Here is a 25002-nt window from a genome sequence, read left to right as displayed (position 1 = left end):
CTTACAGAAGAACACCTCTCTTTTTCTTTTGCCTTCTTATTTGTGAGTTTAGCTATCCTTATATCAAATATAAATGTCCGTTGCCCATTTTGACTGTTGGAGTCTTGGAGATTTATTGTATCTGTAGTTTTTAATCATGTCTTTCCTTACTTGTACTAGTTGCTTTAAGTCTTAGTGCATTTTTAGGGAGAAACTCTTTAATATTATTTTCTAGCCGGGCGTGGTGGCGCACGCTTGTAATCCCAGCACTTGGGAGGCAGAGACAGGAGGATCGCGCAAGTTCGAAGCCAGCCGCGCTGGTTTGAGACCCTGTTTCCAAAAATAGAAAAATATAAAATAGGTCTGGGAGTGTAGCCTGGAGGTGGAAGGGCTTCCAGGAACCCCAGTACCACCAAAAAAAAAAAAAAAAAAAAAACAAAACCCAAAACAAAAAACAAAACAAAAACAAACTATATATATATATTTTTTTTCTAGTAATTTATAGCTATCAAGGGTAAGTAGTTCAAGTGAACCCCATGGTTCTTCATATGCTTGAGCAAGAAGCATGGACTGATTAACGGCTGCCAACATGAGAATAATCTCAGTGGTGTTTGAAATAGAGATCACAGTGAGAGAGAGAGCTCCACCTACTGTAAATACTGTGAATTGATATCTCCAGGTTCTGTCTTCAGGGACCCACTTTCATAGTGCGTTTAGGAGTTTGTAAGGATGTCATGCTCAAAGCCTTTTGCTAGACGTGGAGGGCTATGAATAGCATGAACTTGAGGACGAGGCCCTCGAGCTGCTCCTGGCCGTGCAGTTTAAGGCAGCCCCGAGTGTAGGCTGAAGCCTTGTGCTCTGCCAACCGTGTGCTGCCTCCAAGCGCCAAGAATCCAGGAGGTAAAAGGAGTCACTCTGGAGTCACTCTGCTGTACTTGAAGCCGCAGTCATAGGAATGGGACGGAGTTGAATGCCGAGTGGGGCGCGGGCTTTGGGGAAGTGCTGGGGGGAGGACAGAATGCAGGGGGAGGCTGGGGAGAGGGCGATGGCGCACCCACTTTTCCTGAGCTGACCGGCATTCCAGGGCAATGACAGGGTGTGGTGAGAGGCCGGGGCTCTGCGGGACCCGCTCTTTCATTTACAGTTATGTTCGTGAGGGCCAGATGTAGTGTTCTGGACTGGGAGACATTTCAAACTCTTCTTTGGTAGAAGCATGGGATCCTCAAGTAAAAACCAGACTCCGTGATAAGCACTAGAATAACAGTACACGCAGTATGCCTTGTGAGTAACGAGAAGGAAGAATTCTTCCTGCTGCAGGGAATGGGGTCTGCAGCAGCCGGGCGCCGGGTGTCACAATGGGGGAACATGGCGAAGGAGGAGAGAGTTGAGAAAAACACTGAAGAATGGCAGGTTTCCAAGGGCACGGGGAGGAAGGGCATTTCAGGCCAGTGGAATAGCAGGAGCTAACACAGAGAGGAGAGAAACTTCATTGTGTGTTTAGGAGACAGCGTCACCTGGTACGGCTAAAGCTTAGTATGGTGGCAGGGCAGGATGTTGCTTAAGCGGGATCAGCTCCTGCAAATCTTGAAGCCTAGGATAAAATGTTTGCCGACACTGGGAAGCCATTGAGGGGTTCTTGGGTTTGTTTTGTTTGTGGTACCGGGGGTTGTAGAGACTGAACCTAGGGCACTCTACCACTGAACTGCATCCTCCAGACAGTTTGGCATTTTATTTTGAAAGGTGGGTCTATGTTGCCCAGGCTTCTCTCAAATTCATGATTCTCCTGCTGAGGCAAGAGTGCACCACCATGGCTGGCTCCATTGAGAGCTTTGTAGCTGGGCAGAGAGGACACTCACCTGGAAGCAAAGGGGAGGGTGGACTGTAACGGGTTGAGGATGCAGAGTAGAGATGCAGGATAGAAAGAGTGTATAAAGGAGAAGCAAAGGACAGGAGCCAGGAAAGGGGTGGTACCAAGGTGGGGAGTGACCTGGGGAGGAGGTGGGAGGCCTGGGGGATCCAGGAGCACTCTGGGAGCAGGAAAGGGCGTCCTCTACTGAGGCCCCTAGCAGACCACCTGAGGATTGCCTGCAGAATCTCACTAAGCCAGACCTCTGAGAGTTACCCCGAGCATCTGCACTCGAAGTGTATTATGGAACCAGAACAGAGCGCATGAACCTCACCTTTCCTATGTACTATCTAAACTTATACAAATGAGAAAAATCCCTATGGGTTTTTGCTTCCTTTGTGAAACGCAGATAGTAATATCCGTATTACCCAGGATGGAATGTGGCAGCTGACTCCACAACCAGGTCTCCATCTTCCCTTCTTGCTCCCCCAGGCTCTCACGCCTCTGATGGACGTTCACCCTCCCCCAGAAGTCCCAGCTCACCGCTGGGACCCGCAGCTGCACTCAAGTGCTCCTCCTTGGGTGCTTTTCTCAGCCTCCCAAGTAGCTCTCTACACCAGTGTTGGGATCCAGCCCTTCGTGAACCTCTGCAGAGGCCAGACACATCTACTTGACCCTCCACAAACTCCGGGTGCGTTTCAGTTCCTTATTTTTTTTTTTTTTTACCACAGTAAAATGTTAAATGTTGCTCTTTTAAGCACATTTAAGTGGTTAAATTAGTGGCACTAAGTACACTCGCAATGTCGGGCAATCATTTTCAGAACTTCCTCATAAGTGCATTCACAATGTGGTATCCATTTTAGAATCAAATTTCTCTTCACCCCAATTTGAGACTCTATGCACTAAGCACGAACTCCCCATTTCTCCCACCCACCATTCTCTCTGTAACTGAATTTGCCTGTTCTCAGCACCTCCTGTAAGTGGAATCACACATTTGTCCTTTCCCATCCCACCTGGCTCATTTATCACATTTTTGGAATTTATCATGTTGTAGCATGTGCTAGAATTCTCAAGGTGGCTGATGTCCTTATAAGAAGTTTGGACACACAGATGCCTGATGGTATTCAAGCACAGAGCACACTTGTGCCTGAGAACACGGGGACAAGGCGGCCTTCTGAAAGCCAAGGAGAGGCCACAGAAAGCACCAGCCTGCCAACCCTTCCCAGCCTTTGGAACTGTGAAAAATACACTTTTGTTGCTTAAGCCACCCAGTTCATATTTTGTTACGGCAGCCCAAGCCGACCAGTACATACAGCACGTCACAGTGCGCCTGGACACTGGATGGACAGAGGGGGCATCCTGGCTAGATGACGTAGGAAAGTCAGAGGGCGACAACTGCGAGAACTTGCCTCGGAAAATGGGTTGGTGAAGGGCAGTGAAGAGTGAAAGGACACATGGCAGGGCCACTTAAAACCAGCTTAAAAATCTACAGTTCTATTTCACTGCACGAGGGAACATCGGCAAGCTTAGATTTTAATTCCAAGCTCTTTCAGAAATTGCTTGATCGTTGACATGAACAGTGCTAGATGCTCTGGTTGGCTTCCAGCAACCGGGGCGGGGAAAATAGAGCAGTTCTTGGTAACGTTCTTTATGATAATGGTTTGATTTTTTTAAAATGTTTTTAAAACAAGCTCTGGTAAGTTTTATTAAAGAAAATGCTGCATGCTGTACTTTCCACCAGTCTGTTCTGGCATGCTCCTAATGTATCAGAGTCACCTGGATCACTGATAGCCAGTGTGCACGCTCTGTGGTATTTTCTGCATTCTGTGCCCGATTCTGTATTATTGCCACTGTAGTGATGAACACCTGTTTTGGCCAACATGGCGTAGTACTCTTTCAGATTTCCTTAGAGCTGGGCAGTTGTTGGCGAGGATGACCCATTTTGCTTTGGTCTATCTGATTGGCCATCTTCAGAGTCTGTTTGTACCCTAGCATGGACTTCCCATTTTTCATAACAAGCTGGAGCCTAGAGTTGATCGACTCCAGGGACTTTTTCTACAAAGAAAACATTTACATGGACCTGAAGGCCTTATTTGAAACCACCCCAAAACTAGATTCACCTTTCCGTAATTCAGCCAGTGAATAAAACCTCCGAAGTCACTGCGGGCTTCTCAGCTTCCCTTTGGGACACTCCCTCCAGATGCAAGTGACCATGGTTGTCTCCCTGGTTTCTGATTTTTTTATTTTTTATTTATTTTTTGCGAGTTTGGGGATGGAACCCAGGGCATTTGACCTCCGAGCTAAACCCTCTGCCCTATTTTTTATTCTTTAGTTTGAAACAGGGCCTCACTAAGTAGCTGAGGCTGTCCATGAACTGTGGTCCTCTGGTCTCAGCCTCCCGAATGCTGGGATTACAAGCATGCACCACCATGCCCGGCTTTGATTTTTTTATTTTGAGAAAATCTTTTTTTTTTTCCAGTGTATGCTTTTTTTCTTTTTGCCCAGTTTCCTTATCACTTGCTGTAGATGGCTTATTTTGCATTCATGCAGACTATGTTGCAAGTCTATTTCATGCAATAAAATGGAAATTATTGCTTAAAAAATTGCTTGATCAAGCCGGGTGTGGTGGTGCACGCTTGTAATCCCCGCGCTTGGGAGGCTGAGACAGGAGGATCGCACAGGTTCGAAGCCAGCCTCAGCTACTTAGTGAGGCTCTCAGCAACTTAGTGAGACCGTTTCTAATAAAATATAAAATAGGTCTGGGAGTATAGCCCAGAGGTAGAAAGCCTCTGGGTTCCACCCCCAGTGCCACCAAAAAAAAAAAAAAAAATTGCTTGATCAGAAGTACTAAATTGCAAGCACGTTGCTGACTCAGTGATAAGTTAATATAAATTAAGATTACACTACGATTTTTTTTCAAATGAAAAAGAGCTGATGCTCAGATGTGGGGAAACTGTTACGTTTCAGCTGAAGAGCTGATCACGTTCTGAGACACTAATTGTGCAGACCATGTGGGCTAGACCATCCGCTGTTTTAGTCCTCTCTTGGGAAAATTAACTCTATAGAAGAGTTCTTCAGAAACTAGGTTTAGATAACCTCCTGAGAAAATTCCACGCAGCCTGCAGGTCAGATTCTGTAGCTCTAGACGAAGCAAGCCCCAGGGAGTCAGTCCTGAGCCGCAGACCGAGGTCAGGGGTGGAAGCAGAAGTCTGAGTCAACCTGAAATACATGCTAATAATGACCTAAAGAGAGGCATGATGTGTTTGTGCTCTGAGGCAGTGAGGAGGGTACTAAATGTGCCCAATTGATGTATTTTTTCCTATCTAGAAATGTTTTTTTATAACAGAGTAAGGTTCACGCTTGTTTTAATTATTTTGTTAAAAACAAAATAAAAGACAAAATAAAACAATAACAAAAGAAATCTACCCGCGTGGCAGCCCGTTGGTCATAGTTAAGAAGGCCTTTGGTCAGATCTTGAAGCTATTATGGCTGGCAATTCTCTACCCTAACTGCACCTTCTACCATGGCCTTAAAACCACAATGGTGCCAGGCTTGTAACCCCAGTACTTGAGAGCCTGAGACAGGAGGGTCACAGGTTCTAGGCTAGCCTCAGCAACTTAGTGAGGCTCTCAGCAACTCAGTGAGACCCTGTTTCCAAATAAAAAATAAAATAGGTCTAAGGGTACAGCCTGGAGGTAGGTGTGTGGCTTCCAATCCTAGTAACACACACACACACACACACACACACACACACACACACACACACACACTGCAAAAGAGATGAGGAAAATGTCCCCCCTATCTGACTGTCTCCCACTAAATTATTTTTTAAATTTTAATTTCAAACATAAAAGCTACAAGAAAGGATAAAGAATTTCCATACAAAAGGCTCTGGATAGGTGTTGGCCTTCAATATTCCCAGTTGCTAGAGCTGAACATAGGATTCCCCTTGTGCTCATTACTTAGAGAAACCAGGAAGTCCTTTAACATATAAATATGTAATGCATGCGGGAGTGGAGTTTGCAGCTGTCTTGGACCATGACTCTGTGTGTCGCACCTGGCTGCTGGCTGGGACAGACCCTGTCTGAAGGCTGTGACACCAATGGAGCAGGGTTGTGATTCCCCTCACCTAACAGTTCATTTCGGTTACTTGAGTAAGGTGCTATCTACTAGATTTGTCTTGTGTAAAGTCCTCTTTTTTAAAACACAGATTCATGGGGAGATGCCTTTGAAACATGTAAATAACTCATTCCTTGTCTAAATTTTACCCACTCCATTTAGCAAACAATAATATTTTTATTTTTTCTGATGATTGCTAGAAGGTGATTTTTTAACTTCTTCTTCTTCTTTTTTTTTTTTTTTTTTTTGGTGGTACTGGGGTTCCTGGAAACCCTTCTACCTCCGGGCTACACTCCTAGACCTATTTTTATTTGGAAACAGGGTCTCTTAAGCAAGCCTCGCTGGCTTTGAACCAGTGTGATCCTCCTGTTTCCGCCTCCCAAGCTCAGGGATTACAAGCCTGTGCCACCACACCTAGAAGGTGATTTTTTAATCCTGCTATTCCATCTAAATTTATTAGTGCATTCTATTATATGGAAGAGCTCTCTCCTCCCATCACTTTTTTATTTATTCATTTAAAAAAATATCAGTGTGGACTCATGGATCTCTAAAGAAAATAAAATTAGCCCAAAGAAAATGCATACCACATGGTATTGCACTTTTGCTTACTATGGGCTGAAATATTAGCTCTGAGATTTCTAGTGATCCAGAGAGAGTGTGAAACACTATCCTTTTCAAGATTTTATATCTTCAGATTTAAAACAAATCCACATAAATAGATAGGCCTTTGGAACTCAGAGTCTAGAAGTGAATTACTCCAATCAATGCCCAATAAATGGGCAACTATGTAGGTGTTTGGAAAAAAAAATAATTTGGAAGCATTCCTCATTCCATAGACTGAATCAATTCCAAATGGATCAGTGTTTTAAAGTTTACGTGCCCATCAGTAGAGACTTGGTGTAAATTATAGCATGTCCCCGTAATAAAATGTTATATGGGTTAAAACATCTAGAAGCTCTGTATATTTTGCTACAGGCATATATTTTGGGTAGAGTAAGTAAAAAAGGCAAGGCATAGCCAGTGTTTAATGGCATGCAGGAGTTTTTGTAAACGAGGAACACAAAGAACAAGTAACTGTCTTGGTTTGTATATGCATACAAATTTTAAAGAACAAGCAAGAAATAATGGTTACAGGCTGGACACAGTGGTGCACGCCTATATCCCCGTACTTAGGAGCCTGAGACAGGAGGACTGCATATTTGAGGGCAGCCCTAGCAACTTAGCAAGATCCTCAGTGATTTAGTGAGACCCTATTTTATAATTTAAAAAAAGGGGGGGGGGGCTGGGGTTGTAGCTCAGAGGTGGAACCTATACTCCTGGGTTCAATCCTCAGTACAAAAAAAAAAAAAAATAGAAGAGGCAGTTACATGTTTAGGGCATGAAGACATAAGTGGGAGAGTTTTCACTGTGTATTTCAAGTGTTAGAATCTCAAATGCTGAAATCCTAAAAGATTAGAACCTGAAATTCAAATTCCCCAAAGATGATTTTATTATTTGCAATGCTGGGGATTGGAGCTAGGCAAATGCTCTACTACTGAACTATATCCCTAGACCCTCAATCCCAAAATATTAAAGTCTTGAATTTTGGAATCCTGAAAACTCAATTTCCATCGGGGTGGGGGGAGCTATATATGAGGGCTAGAAAACTGAGTTCTGGGGAAGAGGTTAGTGTGTTTGGTTGTACACAGGGCGGCTGCATCACGTTAAGTGGAATGGAAGCCTAGAAATCTGGTAATTATTTGGGGTGAGTAGCTGAGGGTGTTTCCAGTGATTAGTATGTGAGTCGGAGTGGATGTGGTGGGGAAGATTCTTTGGTACATACACTTTTGAAAGATGAGATTCTTGAGACCCTCTAGGGGACTGCCTACGTCGAGGTGACCAACTGTAGTTTCTTTTTTTTCTTTCTTTCTTTTTTTTTTTTTTTTTTGCCATAGTGGGGATGGAACCCAGGGGCATTCTACCTCTGAGCTACACCTCAGTCCTATTTTATAATCTTTATATATTTTTTGAAAGAGGGTGTCACTGAGTTGCGAGGGGCCTCGCAAAGTAGTCGAGGATGTCTGCGATCCGCCATCCTCCTGTCTCCGCCTCCTGAATGCTGGGATTACAAGCAAACGCCACCCCCACCGGCTCCACTGCAGATTCTGAGTGATCTCATTACAAAATTCAGATTTCCATCCTGGCATTTCAGATAGACGGCATTTATTTACTTGGTTGCACCCATTTACCAACCATAGTGATTTACATTTATGTCACATTTCACGATTTCTTTATATGATTCATCTATTCATAACTTATAGTGCAATTGTCATTAATATTTAGCAGGGTTTGTGATCACATAAACATGTATTGTACCTTATTTTTATTGCAAAAACTAGTTTATGAAATGTTTTGCCATGTTTTCATGTTTATCAAATAAATCCCCTTTAAAAATGTAAATCAATGTCTTTGAAATTTTTTAAAATGACTTTTTCTGAATTATACTTTGATAATTTTTTTTAACATTTAGGATTATGGAATTAGGAATTATCTTTTGGGATTATGGTCCAAACTCATCTTTTATAATTTTTTCCTAATTTTTTATTGGTGCATTATGATCATACATAACCATGGAATTAGTTGTTACATACAAAATTTGAAAATTTTGTTCCCCATATATGTTTTTATTTAATCTTTAATTTGCGTTATGTGTATGTGTTACTGGTGACCGAACCCACGGGAAAGCTCCCTCTGAACTACACATCCAGCTTTATCTTTTTGAAACAGTCTAAGTTAATAAGGCTAGCCAGAAACCTGCGATTCTCCTGCCAGCCTCCCAGGTGCTGGGATTATAGGCATGAACCACCACAGGATACTCCCATATATGCTTTCTTGACAGATAAACCAGAGGTGTGTATTGTTTATTTTTTTATTTTTAAATTTTTTTTTTGTGGTACTGGGGATTGAGCCCTGAGGCATTCTACCTCTGAGCTAAGCCCTCAGCACAATTTTAGTTTTTATTTCGAAACAAAGTCTCACCAAGTTGCAGAGGATCCCGCTAAATTGCTACACTGGCTTCCAACCTGTCATCCTGGTGTCTCAGCCTCCCTAGGACTGGGATTACAAACGTGCACCACCTCGCTGCCACGGTTTAATGTTTATTTAAAAAAAAAAAAAAAAAAAAAATATATATATATATATATATATATATATATATATATATATATAAATGAAAATAGGACCAGCCTGCCAATAAAGAAGTGTGTCTTGCCAGATTGTGAAAGGGCAACAGATTGTGGCGGTTTTACCTGCACACAAGTTTCCACTGGTAGTGCACCCCAGTAAACCCCCACGCTGAGGTGCCGCTCTATCTACTCAAAAAGGATTATCTCCAAAAATCCTTCGCATATTTACCGGGGAGATCTATTGCCCACAATGCTCCTCATATAAGAAATGTCCTACGAAAAATAAATGCAGGTCGGTGAAAAAGAAAAGAAAAGCATTTTACTTCCTAACTCTGCCCAGGATAATTCTATTTAGGAGAAACTTCGAGACAATTTATGATAAACAGATGAGCAAAACTTGGGCCCCGCAGCGCTGGAGCACACCAGCCTCCAAGCTCGATTTGGGTTCCAATCTCAGTCGCTCACTTATTAGCGGCTGCTTTTGTTAGAAACTGTCCAAATGATCTATTATTTATCTGTTAAAATTGGGGGGCAATTTCGGCAATTACAGGGTTCACGGAAGGCCTGTCCAACAGCAATACAATGCCAGTGACACTGAAATCAGTATTTGTGTTTCCAGTGTATCCAAAAATATCACTTCGACTTGTAAATACAAAAAATTATACTTACACCTCCCCCGCCCCTTAACTCCGACTAGCTGTGCTCCCAGGGCTCGACCTGGGCTGGCTGGCGGCCGCGCCACCCCAGCCAGGGGCCGCCGAGCCCACGGTCCCGGGCGGACAGGCGCCGCTGGCATCCCCGGACCTCACCTGCAGCCAGGCCGCCTATGGGGGAGCCTTCTCCCCGAGGCGCCCACACTTGGGGCACACCCGAGACGGCTTTAAGGCAGCCTGTGACTTCTCCTCCACCGGTTCTTTTTAAATTCACCAGGGGTGGCGGGCAGGTCCGACTGCTGCCCGCGAGCTACGGCGGGGCCCCGGGCCGCGTCCCCGGCCCGCCGCCACCCTCCTGCGGGCTGCGGCTTCCAGGTGAGGCCCCCGGGCGGGAAGGTCGCTCAGAAGGGCAGGGCCGCCCCGCGCCCGGCCGGGGAGAACCGTGACGGCCGCGATGGCGGGCGGGCTCGGGCGCAGGCCGGGCCGGGGCCGCGGGAGGGCAGGCAGCCAGGGCGCCCGGCCGCCGCCGCCGCCGCCGCTCGGGTCCCGCGCTGGGCCGCCCGCGCCGCCCGGGCCCGCGGGCCGCGCCGCTGTCTCCCAGCTCCTGAGTGGCTGGGGGGCCGGGATTAACCTTTCACCGCGGCGCTCCGTCCAATCACAGGCCGGCTCTCATGCCGCCGCGGGGCGAGCGGAGCGCGGGGGCGCGGAGCGGCGGCGCGGCGCCCGTGGGATTCTCCAAGCCGCCGTGCGCCGGAGCCGCGGGCCGAGCGCGGGCCGGGCCGAGCCGGGCGCTGCGCAGTCTCCGCAGGCGCGGGCGGGAGGGGTCGCGGCGGCGCCAGGCCCAGGTGAATGGAGTAACCTGACAGCGGCGGCGAGGCGACGGCGAGCGGCAGGAAATGGCGGCGGCGGCGGCGGCGCCGGGCGGCTCCCGGAGGCCTGGGCCCTGAGCGCCCGGGCGGCCCGATGGTGGCGGGAGGCCCGCGGCGCCCCGGGTGCAGGTGAGCGGCGCCGCGGCCGCTTTGTGTCCGGGCGGGGCGCAGGGCGCGAGGCCCGCGTGGGGCCGGGGCAGGCCGCGCGGCCTCCCGCCCGCCCGGGCCCGCGGTGACAGGTCGGCCCGGGCCGCGCCGGCTGCGGGTGCGGGCGCTGGCGGGGCCGGGGCGCGGGGCGCGGGGCGGCGGGGGCAGCGCCCGGCCCCCGGCCAGCCCGGGTCGTGCGTGTGCGCTGGCAGGTGACCAGGTCTGGCCCCGGGGGCGGGCGGCCGAGGCCATCTTTTTGCCCCTCCCCTCCGATGTTTTTGTGCCAGAATCTCCGGCTCCCGGAGAAGGAGCCTTCTTAAGGGCTTTTAGTTGGGGGGCGAAACAGAATGTTTTAGGTTCGTGTGTCAGATTGTTGTGGATTGTCTGGTACAGCTGAGCTGCCCCCCCCCCCGGGCTCTGCCTGCAGGACGGAGCTCGTATCCTGAAGATTTGGGGGGGGGGGGATAAAAAAGGGATGAGCGGGAAGTCGGCCCTTGTCGTGGTTAGTCATTGCTGGGGTGAAGAAAGTTGTGGTTAGGAGGATAATAAGTTTGCTGATCCGCGGGGGAAGTCTTAAATTCTTGGGATGATCAGAGTTTGAAAACCTTCGTCTAATTAAAAGTACTCTTGCGGAGTGTGTGCTTCTGTGTTTTTGAATCTTTACAATCCTGATTCAGTTATCTCATTGGAGCATGTTTCTACATGCTGCACTCTCGGTAGAAAAGGATTCAAGTTTGGAGTTAAGGAACTTGGCAAATTTTTTAAATGTTTTAAAGGTTACCTAAGTTGAAATGTGTTAATAAGAAACATTACGTTTTCTAAGTAAAAATTCCCATCCTCATCAAGAACTCAGATGGTCAAGATGGATTCTGAATGAACTTCCTAGCAAACAGTAACTTTTTTTTTGATATTATTTATTAGTGTGTTTGGGAACTAGATTCTGGAATAAGGAGTCTATTTTGCAAAGTTTTTCTTTAAAGCTACTAGACAGCTATAACGTGCAACATATATGCACATACACGTATAGTTATTTCAGAATGTATTTATACTTATTTCAACACCTCAAATTGAAGCATATTTTATAAAACTCTCAATAGATACAAATATTTAATGATTGTTCACTATATAGATTGCTAAAGATGACATAAGTTTGTGAATTTACCCGTGGGGCCAAAATGCCAGTTTAGGAAAAAGATGAATTAGTCAACTTTAATTTTGGGACAAAAGACCTTTGCTTGCAATTATTTTAGTGAAGGTATTTTTTACCTTCTGTGCTGCTCTCTCATGAAAGGCTCAACTTTCAGTACTGCATTATGCCTGTGCCTATTAGTCACATAGCTAGGTGGTTTTCTATTGTTGAGCAAGATATTTTATTTTGATGTGGCGCATAATTCTTATGTGATAGTGATTTTATGGGGCTACATACTGGGTAGGACTTGCAGTGCAGTGCTCTTGCTAGGGGGCATAACTTTGATGGCAGTGAGGCATTTTATCCTTGCCAGTGTCTGACATAGAAGATGCTTATTTCATTTGAGAATGGACGCTTCACAGACATACTCCCTCGTGACTTTAGCATGCTCACTTGTGCAGAGGAGATGAAGGAAGCAGTTCTTATTACGTGCCGGGATGTGTCAGGTTCTTCCTGTGCCTTCACATTTGTTCATCGCAACCCCAAGACAAACTCTACACTGTCCTTGTTTTACAGGCGAGGACACTGGGACTCCGTGATTACTGGTGTGCATCTAGGAGTGGCAGAGCCGGGACTGAGTCATGGTTTGATTTCAGAGACCTTCCCTGTGTGCTCTTTGCAATGGGTTGTTGTTTCACGTGGATTGTAGGAGAAAATTCTGCACCCTGTGTAGCAAGTCTAGTTAGTACTTGCGGGGCGGATGACGCTCTCTCTGACCTTGAATGCACAGATGACCTCCGTTTATCTGAATATTTCAGAGTTTTAATGTGGTAACACATATGTAGCATTTATGATTTTAGCCATGTTAAATATGCAGTTCAGTGGTGTTAAGTACATTTATAGCGTTGTGCAGTCATTACCACTGTCCAGCTCCAAACTTTTTCATCTTCCTCAACTTAAATTTTGTGCCCTTCTAAGTACCACTCATTCCACCTCCACCACCAGGCAACAACTCGTCAACCTTCCTTCTCTATGAATTTGACCACTCTAGGAATCTCGTAGAAGTGGAATCATAGAATATTTATTCTTTCGTGTCTGGCTTTTTTTCATTTAATATGGTGCCTATAGTTTGTGTCAGACTTTCCTTCCTATTTAAGACTGAATGATATTCCCTGGGATGCACAGAGGGTCCCCAGCTTTGTTTTTCAGCTTGAAATGGTGTGAAAGTGAAATGCATTCCATAAAAACTGTATTTAAAGTTTTGAATTTTGATTTTTTTCCTGGGCTAGCAGCATGGGGTCTGCTATGCCCCGCTCAGTCATATGCTTGCTTCCTCTGCAGCGTCCTGTGCTGTTAGCTGGGGTGTTCAGAAGGATCGCTGTGTTGGGGACAGAACCCACCGGAGGCGGAGGAGCATCTGCATGAGCCTTGTTTTGCCTCCTCATTCTTGTCTTGATGAACACTTGAGTGCGTCCATCTTTTGACTATGGTGAATGATGCTGCTGTGAACACAAGTACACAGCTGTCCATTTGGATCCTTGCTGTCCCTTCTGCCCATAAACCCAAAGTGGTCCAGTTGTTTCTCCATCGGTACACTCCCCTCAGCATTTATTGCAGTATACGGTTTTTTCATTATTCTTCCAGAATGATAATTTCCTACATAGTTTCTCTGAGTCAATGGGAGACTGAAATCTTGTTGAGACCCAGGAATTTCTCCTTTTTATCTTCTTAATTCCTATTATAGCATGGCAAAAAGGTCCACTAATTGAATTCACTTGATCAAACAGATGTGCTATGTTGAATGCCATGAGAAGGTGCTAGAAGGTACTGGTAAGGTCTCTGTTTAACTTGTGTAAATAGAAAGTTGGAGTCAAGTGATTTGTTTACCTTGTGTTCCGTCTGCTCTTTGGGCATTCAAGAGATTAAAAGCCCAGCTGATGCTCGTGATATTAGCTCTTATTTATAGGTTTCTGTGCAATATATTCTCCATTGTGCACTTATTACTACCAAAGCTGTAATCTTCGTAGGCAGCTTTATTTCCTTGGTATTCTACCTCGCTAGTCTGTGGAGCTTGGATGTCTGGTCTTTATTTTCTGATTCTTTGATGTTTGTTTGCATGATAAAGTCTGCTTTTTCAGTTTTTTACTAATTTTTACTAAAGAGATTCTAGTATTAGAACATTCTATTTAGAGACAACCATTTATTTAATAATTTATAAACCTCTCTACTTTGAAAAAGGATTTAAGATGTTTTAGAATAAGAGAAAGGTGTTTTTATTTATTTAATTAAATAATTTATTTATTTGGTGGTACTGGGGTTCCTGGAAACTCTTCTACCCCCGGGCTACACTCCCAGACCTATTTTTATATTTTTTTAAATTTGGAAACAGGGTCTCTTAAGCCAGCGTGGCTGGCTTTGAACCTGCGCGATCCTCCTGTCTCCGCCTCCCAAGCGTGCGCCACCACGCCTGGCTGAGAAAAGTATTTTAAAGGATTACAAAAATAATAGTAAAGGTTGGTAGAGATAGCGTGGAAGAGGTGAGGAGTTCAGAGCAAAGACAACTCAGGGCCTACATGTAACTGAAGTTGGCTATTTTTTCTTACTTTGTCAGAGTGAAAGAGGAAACAGGACTAATGATAGTTGGTATTGATTAATGAAGGGAAATACACGAATTAGGAGAAGCAGACACATCTCTTGCATGAAGAATAATTCACCCTTTGGATTCTTACATGAAACAACTTTAACAATGTGTGGAGAAAAAATCTCACATTTTCCAGATGATAGAGACGTTCCCAGCATCGCAGCAAAGCGGGATGAAAGCCTGAGGCGCAGCAGGAGAGCGCGGTGAGGCAGGTGTTTGGTTCTGGTGAGCTCATTCGGGAAGCCGAGCTTATTTGTCTTTCAAGTGGTGTCCCTCAAATGTCAGTTGTCCCCCACTAATGCTTTTGATGCGTGCCAGGTAAGAGTCCATTCAAGAATGAGCTCTCTTCTGGATAGTCTGGGCAGTCAGAATTTTCCATTTCAAATAGTGATTCTCCGCATGTCTTTAGGACTGTGTGTTGGTCTAGGAGTGCTTGTTTGGTAGTGTCTCCCAGACAAATGCGTGAGTACAGCAAGAAAAGCATTGTTTTTGAGATGTAGCTAATCAAGGTTTTGGTCATGTAAGAAAACCTTTGTTTTCAAAACAGCTTTCACATTTATCTAGAGTTGCTGTCACCTTTACCATTCAGTTATACACTGTAAATAACAAGGAAGATGCTACAGAAACACTGAGGAGGACAACGTGACTGTTACTAGAAACAAGACTTGACAGGCTTAAATTCGGCCTCAGGGTTTGGTTCTTGAGGCTCATTGAGATATGAAATGCTCTGGCTGCCGGGTGGGCGTGGTGGTGCATATGCTTGCAATCCCCGGCTTGGGAGGCAGAGACAGGAGGATCACTCTGGCTTGAGACCCTGTTTCCAAATAAAAATATAAAATAGGTCTGAGAGTGTAGCCTGGAGGTAGAAGGGTTTCCAGAAACTCCAGTACCACCAAAAAAACCCAATGCTCTTGGCTCTGTTAAGGTTTTTTTTTTTTTTTTTTTTTTTTTTTTGCGGGTCTGGGGATGGAACCCAGGGGCATTCAACCTCCGAGCTACACCCCCTGCCCTAATTTTTATTCTTTATTTTGTTTGTTTGTTTGTTTGTTTTTGGTGGTACTGGGGTTCCTGGGAGCCCTTCTACCATCTGGGTTTCAGCCTCCCAAATGCTGGGATTACAAGCGTGCGCCACCACGCCCGGCTTGTTAATGTTTGTAGAATAGAAAAGATTAAGCATTTCTTCACGTTTTTAGATCTGAAATGGTTTTGTGGCCACGTGCAGTGGTCCACACCTAGAGGCTGGAGAATCAAAAGTTCAAGGTTAGCCTCGGCAACTTAGCTAGGTCCTGTCTCTTAATGAGAAGGATTGGGGATGTAGCTCAAAGGTAGTGCTTGCCTAGCAAGTGAGATGTCCCTGGGCTCAATACCCAGGGCCAGGAATACAAACATCAAAGAAACAAAAACAAGTTTTGTATCCAGTACTATTGCTTGCATATTAAGGCTTTTAAAAAGATCTTTGCTAGCTGGGTGTGGTGGCACAGCTTGCAATCCAAATACTGGGGATGAGAAAGGAGGGGTGCAGGTTCAAGGTCAGGCTCCACTCTTTAGTAAAACCTCAGCGATTTAGCTGGACCTTGTTTCAAAATAAAAATAGAAAAGGGCTTGGGGCTCAGAGATAAAATGCCTCTGGGTTTAATCCCCTGTACCAAATAAATAAGCAACGAGAAAAAGATCATTACTATTCTAATTCTAGACAAATCACACTACTTGCTTCTGTATTTGTGAGATACTGTGTGCTTAGACATTGCAGATTAATGAAGGTGGTGTTAAGAATCTTGGAAGAAAATTGATAAAATAGTTGGAATTTTATTGGTATTGTGTTTTCACTGTTGAATGGAGCTAACCCCAACTGTTTTACTTTTTTAAAGTGACTGCCCAATATATGCAATAGAAATTTTAAAAACACATTTGAAAAACTGTTGCGGATTAGAAAATAAGGTCATTTAATCAGTCAGAATTTGATTTATATCATTTCATTTTTGTAGTACTGGGCTTGAGCCTATCCGGATAACTGAGGCAAAAGTGATGGATGGAACTGAATTATCAGTGTAAAATAAGCCACAGTTATGTAGTTGGGTTTTTTTTGTGTGTGTGGGTCTGGGGATGGAACCCAGAGGCATTTGACCTTCAAGCTATACCCCCTGCCCAATTTTTAAAAAAATAGCCAGGGTTTGAACCCAGAGCGTCATACCTGCAAAGCAGGTGCTGTGCCACTGAGCTAAATCCTGGCCCCATAGTTGGGCTTTTTCTCTCACTCACTCTGTAATAAAGACAAGTTACCCTGGGCTTTCTAGACTTGGTATAGTTTTCTCACAAGTTTAATGAGCAAATCTGTACTAACTCCCAGAAGTATTCTTTAGTTAATAATTTCTATTTGGGAGGCTGAAACAGAAGGATTGCAGTTCACGGACAGCCTCAGCTACTACTTAGTGAAACCCTTTGCAACTCAGTGAGACCCTCTTTCAAAATAAATGCCCCTGGGTTCCATCCCCAGTACCGCCAAAACAAACAAACAAACAAACAAACAAACAAAAAAACACCAAAAAACCCAAAACCAAAAGGCAACCTCATCGTATTTAGGGACTTCTTTTCTGAGTGGGAATCTAGACTAAGTATGAGACATGGAGAGGCTTGCCTTTGTCAGGCATTAAAGGTAGACCATAAGGATGAAGATGGTGGAATTTTGAAATGTTTGGTGCAGGAAATGTAATGAAAATCCTTGAATGGGATAGCAGAATCTTTCAGACAGAGTTGAGTATTTTCGTCTTCATCTCCAAATATAGTTCAACTTAGTAAATGTTAATGAGTGAGAATCTGATAGGAACTCTTTAAAGCTTTCCATCTCATCATTTTAGCAAAGGGCAAATACCTATTGAGAGGCTCATCTGATGGATACCCTCACATATAAATTTTAAAAGCTTATTATAGGCCGGGTATGGTGGTGCAAGCCTGTAATCCCAGTACTTGGGAGGCTGAGACAGAAGGATCTTGCAGGTTCGAAGCCAGCTTCAGCTACTTAGTGAGGTTCTCAGCAACTTAGTGAGACCCTGTTTCCAAATAAAATATAAAATAGTTCTGGGAGTATAGCCCGGAGGTAGAAGGGCCCTGGGTTCCATCCCCAGTACCACACAAAAAAAAGGGTTTATTATATTTTGTATGTAACATTGTACTGATATTACTCACTTTTTCAGAATCATGTATAGTATATAGCTAAATGTTAGAAGAAGGAAAAGAAACAAATCACAAATACTGTATCTTTAGAAGTACCTGTTACATATTATAATCTCAAATAATATGCTAATCTTAAACCAATCATAATTGTATTTTTTATTTTTATTTTTTTACTTTTTTGGTGGTACTGGGGTTCCTAGAAACCCTTCTATCTCCTGGGTACACTCCCAGACCTATTTTATATTTTTATTTGGAAACAGGGTCTCTTAAGTCAGGGAGGCTGACTTCGAACCTGTGCCATCCTCCTGTCTCCGCCTTCCAAGTGCGGGGATTATAAGCGTGCACATTACAAGCGTGTGCCACCATGCCTGGTGCTCATAATTGCATTTTAAGGACAGTGCAGAATTCTGTTGATAAAAATATATTAACAAGCTGGACATGGTGGCGCACACTTGTAATCCTAGTACTTTGGAGGCTGAGACAGGAGGATCACACAGGTTCGAAGTCAGCCTCAGCTACTTAGGCCCTCCGCAACTTAGTGAGATCCTATTCCAAAAAATAAAGAAAAATATATTAACAAATAGCAGAACAACCTAAATTGGCATTTAAATGTAGTAGATAAAAGAAAATTAGTGCTGAACTGGAGTTAAAGCAAGTTGAATTTTTTTTTGTGTGTATGGTACTGGAGATAATCTACCACTGAACTACACCCCCAGTCATATATTTTATTCTTTATTTTAAAGCAGGCTTTCATTAAGTTGCAAAGGCCTAAGTAGCTGAGGCTGGCCATGAACCTGTGATCCTTCTGTCTTGGCCTCCCAAGTACTGAGATTAAAGTGTGTGCCACCATGCCCAGCTAAATTGGAATTTTTGAACCCTGCTAGTAACTTAAGGGAATTAATTCTTTAATACCTATGTAGTATGTGGGCTTTAGTTTCCAACCTTTCTTCAATGAAATGTGTGAAGGTGGAGCCGGGTATGGTAGTACACACTTGTAGTCCCAGTACTTGGGAGGCTGAGACAGGAGGATCTTGCAGGTTCGAAGCCAGCCTCAGCAACTTAGTGAGACCCTGATTTCAAGTAAAATATAAACTAGGTCTGGGAGTATAACCCGGAGATAGAAAGCCCCTGGGTTCCACCCCTAGCACCCCCCCCCACACACACACACAGAAAGAAAGAAAAGAAAAAAGAAAAGAAAAGAAGCGTGTGAAGGCATTGCCAACCAGTGCTTTCCTTTTGGGGTATATTTATACAGAAAGATTTCCATTGAAACATGACAGACTTCTGAGAGAGGACATTGTTTTTTCAAAGACTGGAGCACTAGGTCGCTGTAAACCTACAGCTGTTTTGTTACTGACTTTAGTGGGAGAATTCCAGGATTTTTAAATATAATGTATGAGTTGAAACCCTACGTTGACCAAGAATAGAGAGATAAATAAACTCTCTTTAGTGTAGTTTATTTGGCAAAAATATGTCTTTCTCTGTGTGTATAACATATTATAGATAAATTATGTGGGATATTTGAACATATTTGAAATATATGAACTATATGAACATATATGTAAAATAAGTGCATACATACTTATACACACATGTGCAGTCTGTGTCATGTGTAGGTAGCAAATGCTCTGGCACAGTCTTTACTTGTGCAGTCTGTATCATGTGAAGAAGTCACCCCTTCCATTGTGGTTTCTAAAACAGATCTGCCTAGTGTGTTTCACGGTGTGTGAGCCTCCTTTATGATGATAATCTCTCCTAAAATAGCACTTTCATTTCACTCGAGAGATAAGTCATGTAGGGTCAGTCCTGACTGTGCACTGCATTTAGCTGTCTTGACTCTTTATGTCTGGAAGTTTTTTAGCTTTAGACCAGCAGGAGCCACTTGTTTCGTAAAGTGAGCCTCAGGTTTGGTTTTTATGTTGCTCCCTGATTAGGTTCAGGTTTTGCACTTTTGGCAAGAAAACTACATATTGTCAGTTTTCCCCAATATTGCTAATCTTAACTCTTGTTGCTTGGGTTAAGACAGTATCTGTGACATTTTCAGATTTTTCAGCTGTGTAAAAGTGACAGTTTTCATTGTAATTTGTAGGTAATTTGTGCAAAGATACTTTTGGACTATTTGAATTTTTTAATAACCTTTATCCAATGGTTGTGTCATCTGTTAATGATTGTTGACCTTGGTTACTAATGTTATAGTTAAAAATATTAATGTAATGGTGATTTTTTGGTCATCCCTGCTACATTTATTAGAGTTGACATTGATTAGAATTTTAAACCTAACAAAATATAGTTAATATGTATGAAAATCTCTGAAATAAAAAAGTTGAGAAATACTGTCTGAATCTAAGTTTTTCCTGTTAAACCTATAACTGTTTCTAGAACGTCTTAAAGGTTAGAATGGGACTATTTTGCACTAATGTAGATGACAGTTTCGCAGCTGTCAGGAGTGACCTGAGAAGGACTAGAATGGATGTAGTTGGATGATATCAAACCTAGTCGTTGTATAGACTGATCCATCTCTAGCTTTGACAGTGCCTAGCCAGCCTTTCTTTGGGCATGGGGTACCAAGGATGGAGACATTAACTTGTTAAAATAATTTGGGTTGTTAAAGGTCTTTAAAGTCAAAGGCATTAAAATTAAACTTTTCATTTGAGCTACAAAGTGCTGTTTTAACTTAACTAGGTGCTAACTTAATGTTAGAATCATGAGGCTTTCTCTCAACTTAGACTTGATGAGTGGCAGTGATCAGTGGGTGGGTTTTTCCTCCCCTGCACTCCTATCATTGTGAGAGGAAAATCAAACAAATTAAATCACACTGGCACTTGGTATGAAGGTGAAGAATAAGGTTGCTTTTCTTTTCAGAGATTTTACGTCTTTGGGGGAAATGGCAGTAGTAGCTAACTTGGGGCTATATCTTTTGATATAACTGAGCCCTGATTTGTGTGGCACAGCCTGGGGTGGAGCCAGTGACAGGAGTTTAGGGAAAGCTTGCATGGGATGCAGGAGTTGTGGGACCAGGGAGCCTTGGTCATGTGCTGGGACACTGTGTGCCAGTGTGTGAACACAAGGGCGGGCAGCAAGAGGTGTTGCACATGGAAGCTGTGAGGTAGCACTTTACCCTGCTTGGAATTTGGGGTGCGTTTGCTTTCCTGTGTCTTATTAATTAATTAAATGCCCATCATACTCCATGATCTTATGGGTTTACCTCAGGATTGACTTACTGACTTCTCTTTAGTATTCAAGTGTTCATGTTATATTCCCTCCTCCTCCTCCTCCTTCTTTCTTCTTTTTTTGGTGATGCTGAGGATTGAACCCAGAGCCTTGGTAGGCAAGGATTCTACCACGGAGCTGCAACCTCAGCCATTATATGTCTTAATTGTCTTAATACAACTTAATAAACAGAAAATTGTAGCTTTTTCCTTATGGGTGTGTGTGTGTGTGTGTGTGTGTGTGTGTGTGTGTAAAAGGATAGTCATGGGTTGAATAAAATTCTGGCACTTTGTTGCACAGTGCTGAGTAAAGTACAGAATCTTTGGAATCAAGTGTTAGCCATAAAGCTTACCTTGAAAGCTAATGGTGTATTAAGTATGTCTCTTGAGGCGAAACAGCAGGTTAAGTGTCATTATTGGTAACTGGAAGGGGCGGGTGGATATCTGCCATTTGGGCTTTATACTATTTTTTCTCTAACAAGTACTACGAGCCTAACGATAGTTTTTATATGGAGATTTTGATGGATGGAATTTGTTAAAATGGTATTTGACCTATGTTCAACTTCAATTTTGAACAAATCTAATTTTAGGCATGATTATGTTGAAATCTAAACAATACATTTATGTTACAGAGTTAAAGAAACCCAGAAATGTGTTTGGTTCATAGAGAAGGGCATGAAAAGGACTGAATTTGTGGTTTAAATTATAGATGCTGGGGCAAATTTGACCACATTTAGTGGCTTAAGAGGGAGCGTCTCACTAAGTGTTTACCGAAGTCATAATCTTAACCCTAAACTGTGTCTTCACACAAACCATCCCCACTTTCTCAAAGTCTTTTTTCCAATTCTAAAAAATAACATATGTTTATATTGTAGGGAATTTTGAAACAGGATCTCACGAAGTTGGCAAGACTGGCCTTGAATCTGTGATCCTCCGTCTTGGCCCTTAAGTGCTATGATTACAGGCATGTACCACCATGCCCTGCCGAATGTTTACATTCTTGAAATAATTATCTTATTTTCTTCCTCTTAGGTCTCTCAGTCTTTACTTTGAGCTTAGTCTTCTCATGTAGATTCACTAAATAATGGTTGGTAACCCTTGACATACATATGGGTATGTGGGTAATCTCTATCCATTTTATCTTGTATTTATCATTTTCAAAACTTACTTATTTGAGCCAAGCATGGTGGCACATACTTGTTCCAAGTATTTGGGAGGCTAAGGTAGGAAGATCTCAAGTTCAAAGACAGCCTGGGCAACTTAGTGAGACCTTGCCTCAAAAACGAATAAATACAGAGCTGAGCCTGGCGTGGTGACGCAGTTTGTAATCCCCACGCCTCCCAAGTGGAGACAGGAGGATCGCACAGGTTCGAAGCCAGCCTCAGCTACTGAGTGAGGCTCTCAGCAACTTAGTGAGACCCTGTTTCCAAATAAAGTATAAAATAGGTCTGGGAGTATAGCCTGGAGGTAGAAAGCCTCTGGGTACCATCCGCAGTACCACAAAAAAAAAAAAAAAGTATTTACAAAGGTGCTTAACTTTATTTCATATACCACAGTTTGTGATTTGGTTTTGGTTTGATTTTTATCATAATGTAAGTTAATACTGAGAAGGTAATTGGGAATATAGAAGAGGAAAACATTTTTTCTGTCTTAGATTTGCTGGATGGGTCGTAAGATTAAATTCACAAAAGACAGATTTGCAGGAAAAAAAGGTTTACAAATTGTATCAATGTTTTTTTGGAAGTGGGGGTGGAACCCAGGGGTATCCTACTTCCAAGCTACACCCCCAGCCCTATTTTTTTAGTCCTTTTAATTTTGAAACAGGGTTTCACTGAGTTGCAAAGGGCCTGGCTTAGTAGCTGAGGCTGTCCAGGAACTGCAATCCTCCAGTCTCAGCCTCCCGAATGCTGGGATTACAAGTGTGCACCACTATGCCCAGTTTCTATGTTTTATTCTTTATTTTAAAACAGGGTCTTACTGAGTTGCCAAGAGCCTCACTAAGTAACTGAGACTGTCTGTGAACTGCAGTTCTCCTGTCTCCGCCTCCTGCATACTGGGATTACAAGTGTATACCACCATGCCTGGCTTCAGTGTTACTCTTTTTATGTGTAGGTTGCTTAAAAAAAAAATGAAACTCCAAAGAAACACTTGGGCTCAGAAGGATGATAAATTGTGAAATAATAAAGGAAAAGAGTGTATGGGCATCTAGGGGCTGATATTATGTGCAAAGGTGACTAGGAAGTATATGGAGAAAACTAATGGTGGATACGGGTTGTTTAGAGAGAAAAATTGGTTTATGTAGACTAATCTTGGGGTGGTTCTCTCTATTATAAGGGTTGAGCTCCTTGTTATAGTACAGGAGATGGGAAATTTATGCCTTAGTTTTTGCTGGAAAGGCAGAAAACTTTTCCTCAGTCTTTTGCTTTTTAATGCCTTTAGCACAAAAGAATTAAGTATGCCAAAGTGGTGTAGTTAAGAGTGGCATGTTCTGATTCTCTTCAGTAGTTTGTGGTTTTTCAGGTTATCTGGCTGAAAATACTGAATAAATCATGTGTATTTTAAGTTAGGGAGGAGACTGTATTTTTCTATGCTGAATTTTAGGATTAATAAAGAACTTTAGATTATTTTTAAAGGGGTTCCTTAACATTTTAAGAGTTTAAGAATTAAGCTGGGCATGGTAGTGCACATTTGTAATACCAGCATTTGGGAGGCTGAAACAGGAGGATCGCGGGGTTTGTAGCCAGCCCCAGCATTGTGAGGTCCTCCACAACTTAGCAGGATCCTGTTTCAAAATAAGTAGTTCTATGGATTTTTTAAAAAACTAATATTATTGAGCATTTTCTGTGTTTCAAGTTATTTTCTCCTTATCAATTTTAGGATCTTATTTTATCAATTTTAGGATCTTATGTTCTTGTTTTACAGGCAGAGAAACAACCTTAGAGGGTTAGTGGCATCTGAGTGTACACCTTGGTCTTCCTGATACTGAGTCCCTACTGACATTTGGATACTTTTTAAATGAAAGATACTTACCCTCCTCACCTCTTCCAAAAAATACTGCTTCCTGTATCCTTGGTGATCTCTGTGCCTTCTATGCAGGAGGGTACCAGGAGGAGGGATTGATTGCATATTAATAATAAAGAGGCCAGAGCATCAGCTTGGAAGTTAACTAAATGGAACCTTTTATGTGTGGGTTCTTTTTTAATGTAGCGGAGTGTTTGCCACTTACATCCACCTTCACTTTTACTTTCTCTTCCTAGTGTAGTCTAACAGCATATTTTAGGATTTTTCAAATATTTTAAGTTCCAGGAAATGAAATTTTGTTTTTTGGCATGAGTATTACTTGACAATTGGGTATATTTAAAAATAAAAAAGCCAGCATTGACTAATAATAATGATGAGGGTAATAATAATAGTAATAAAAATTCTCCCAACTCAGAAAATCTTTCCACAAAGGTAGAGGAGAAAAAAAAAGTTTTCTTGTTGAATAGCATTACAGCAGATTGTGCTGCTCATTTCAGGCAATGACTGAAGAGATTGCAAAGATTGAAAGAAATCTGACTCTTAAAGATACATCCTAAGTGGTGTCAGAAAATCCAAATTTAGAAACTCACCGTCAGAATCCAGGAGACAGATTGAGATAGTCTGGATCTGTTTTGAGGAGCTCGTGTGAACTCTGATTTGTTAGAAGGCAGTAAACATCCTGTGGGCAGACTTCTGTTGGAGTCGAGAATAGGTGCCTTATGACAAGGACTATGTGACTAGTAGAAAATGAAGAAAAGAACATATATGTTTAGGAAAAATATCCATAAAACAAGAGTCCTGGAGCTTCCTGCTGAGAGTCTTGGCTCTCTGGCACATGTAGTTATCTGTTCTCGCTGCCTGCTGTGGGAAGATAACCAAGATGCCTCAGCAGCAGCCTGAATCCTGTGTAAGCCCTCCATCGATGGCCTTCTGCTCCATTTTCAAAGACACTTTCAGTGTTGTTTTTATTGTCATTTTGCTTGAATTTCCACAGTGATTATTATTCTTTACATCTGTGTTTTCAAGGTAAATTGCTAATTGCTCTTATCTTTAT

General features: G+C 43.0%; 1 pseudogene across 1 annotated transcript; it reads right to left on the bottom strand.

Moving 5' to 3' along the window:
• Positions 1-889: 889 nt before the first annotated feature.
• On the bottom strand, positions 890-7643 carry LOC308271086 (large ribosomal subunit protein eL30-like; annotated as a pseudogene). The gene is made up of 3 exons: positions 7629-7643; positions 3436-3880; positions 890-981 (listed from the first exon to the last, which is right to left on the bottom strand). The product of its transcript is annotated as a large ribosomal subunit protein eL30-like (transcript).
• Positions 7644-25002: the final 17359 nt, after the last annotated feature.

This window comes from Muscardinus avellanarius (assembly GCF_963383645.1).
Source record: "Muscardinus avellanarius genome assembly, chromosome: 12".
Lineage (NCBI taxonomy): Eukaryota > Metazoa > Chordata > Mammalia > Rodentia > Gliridae > Muscardinus > Muscardinus avellanarius.
This window is presented reverse-complemented; position numbering and strand designations above follow the sequence as displayed.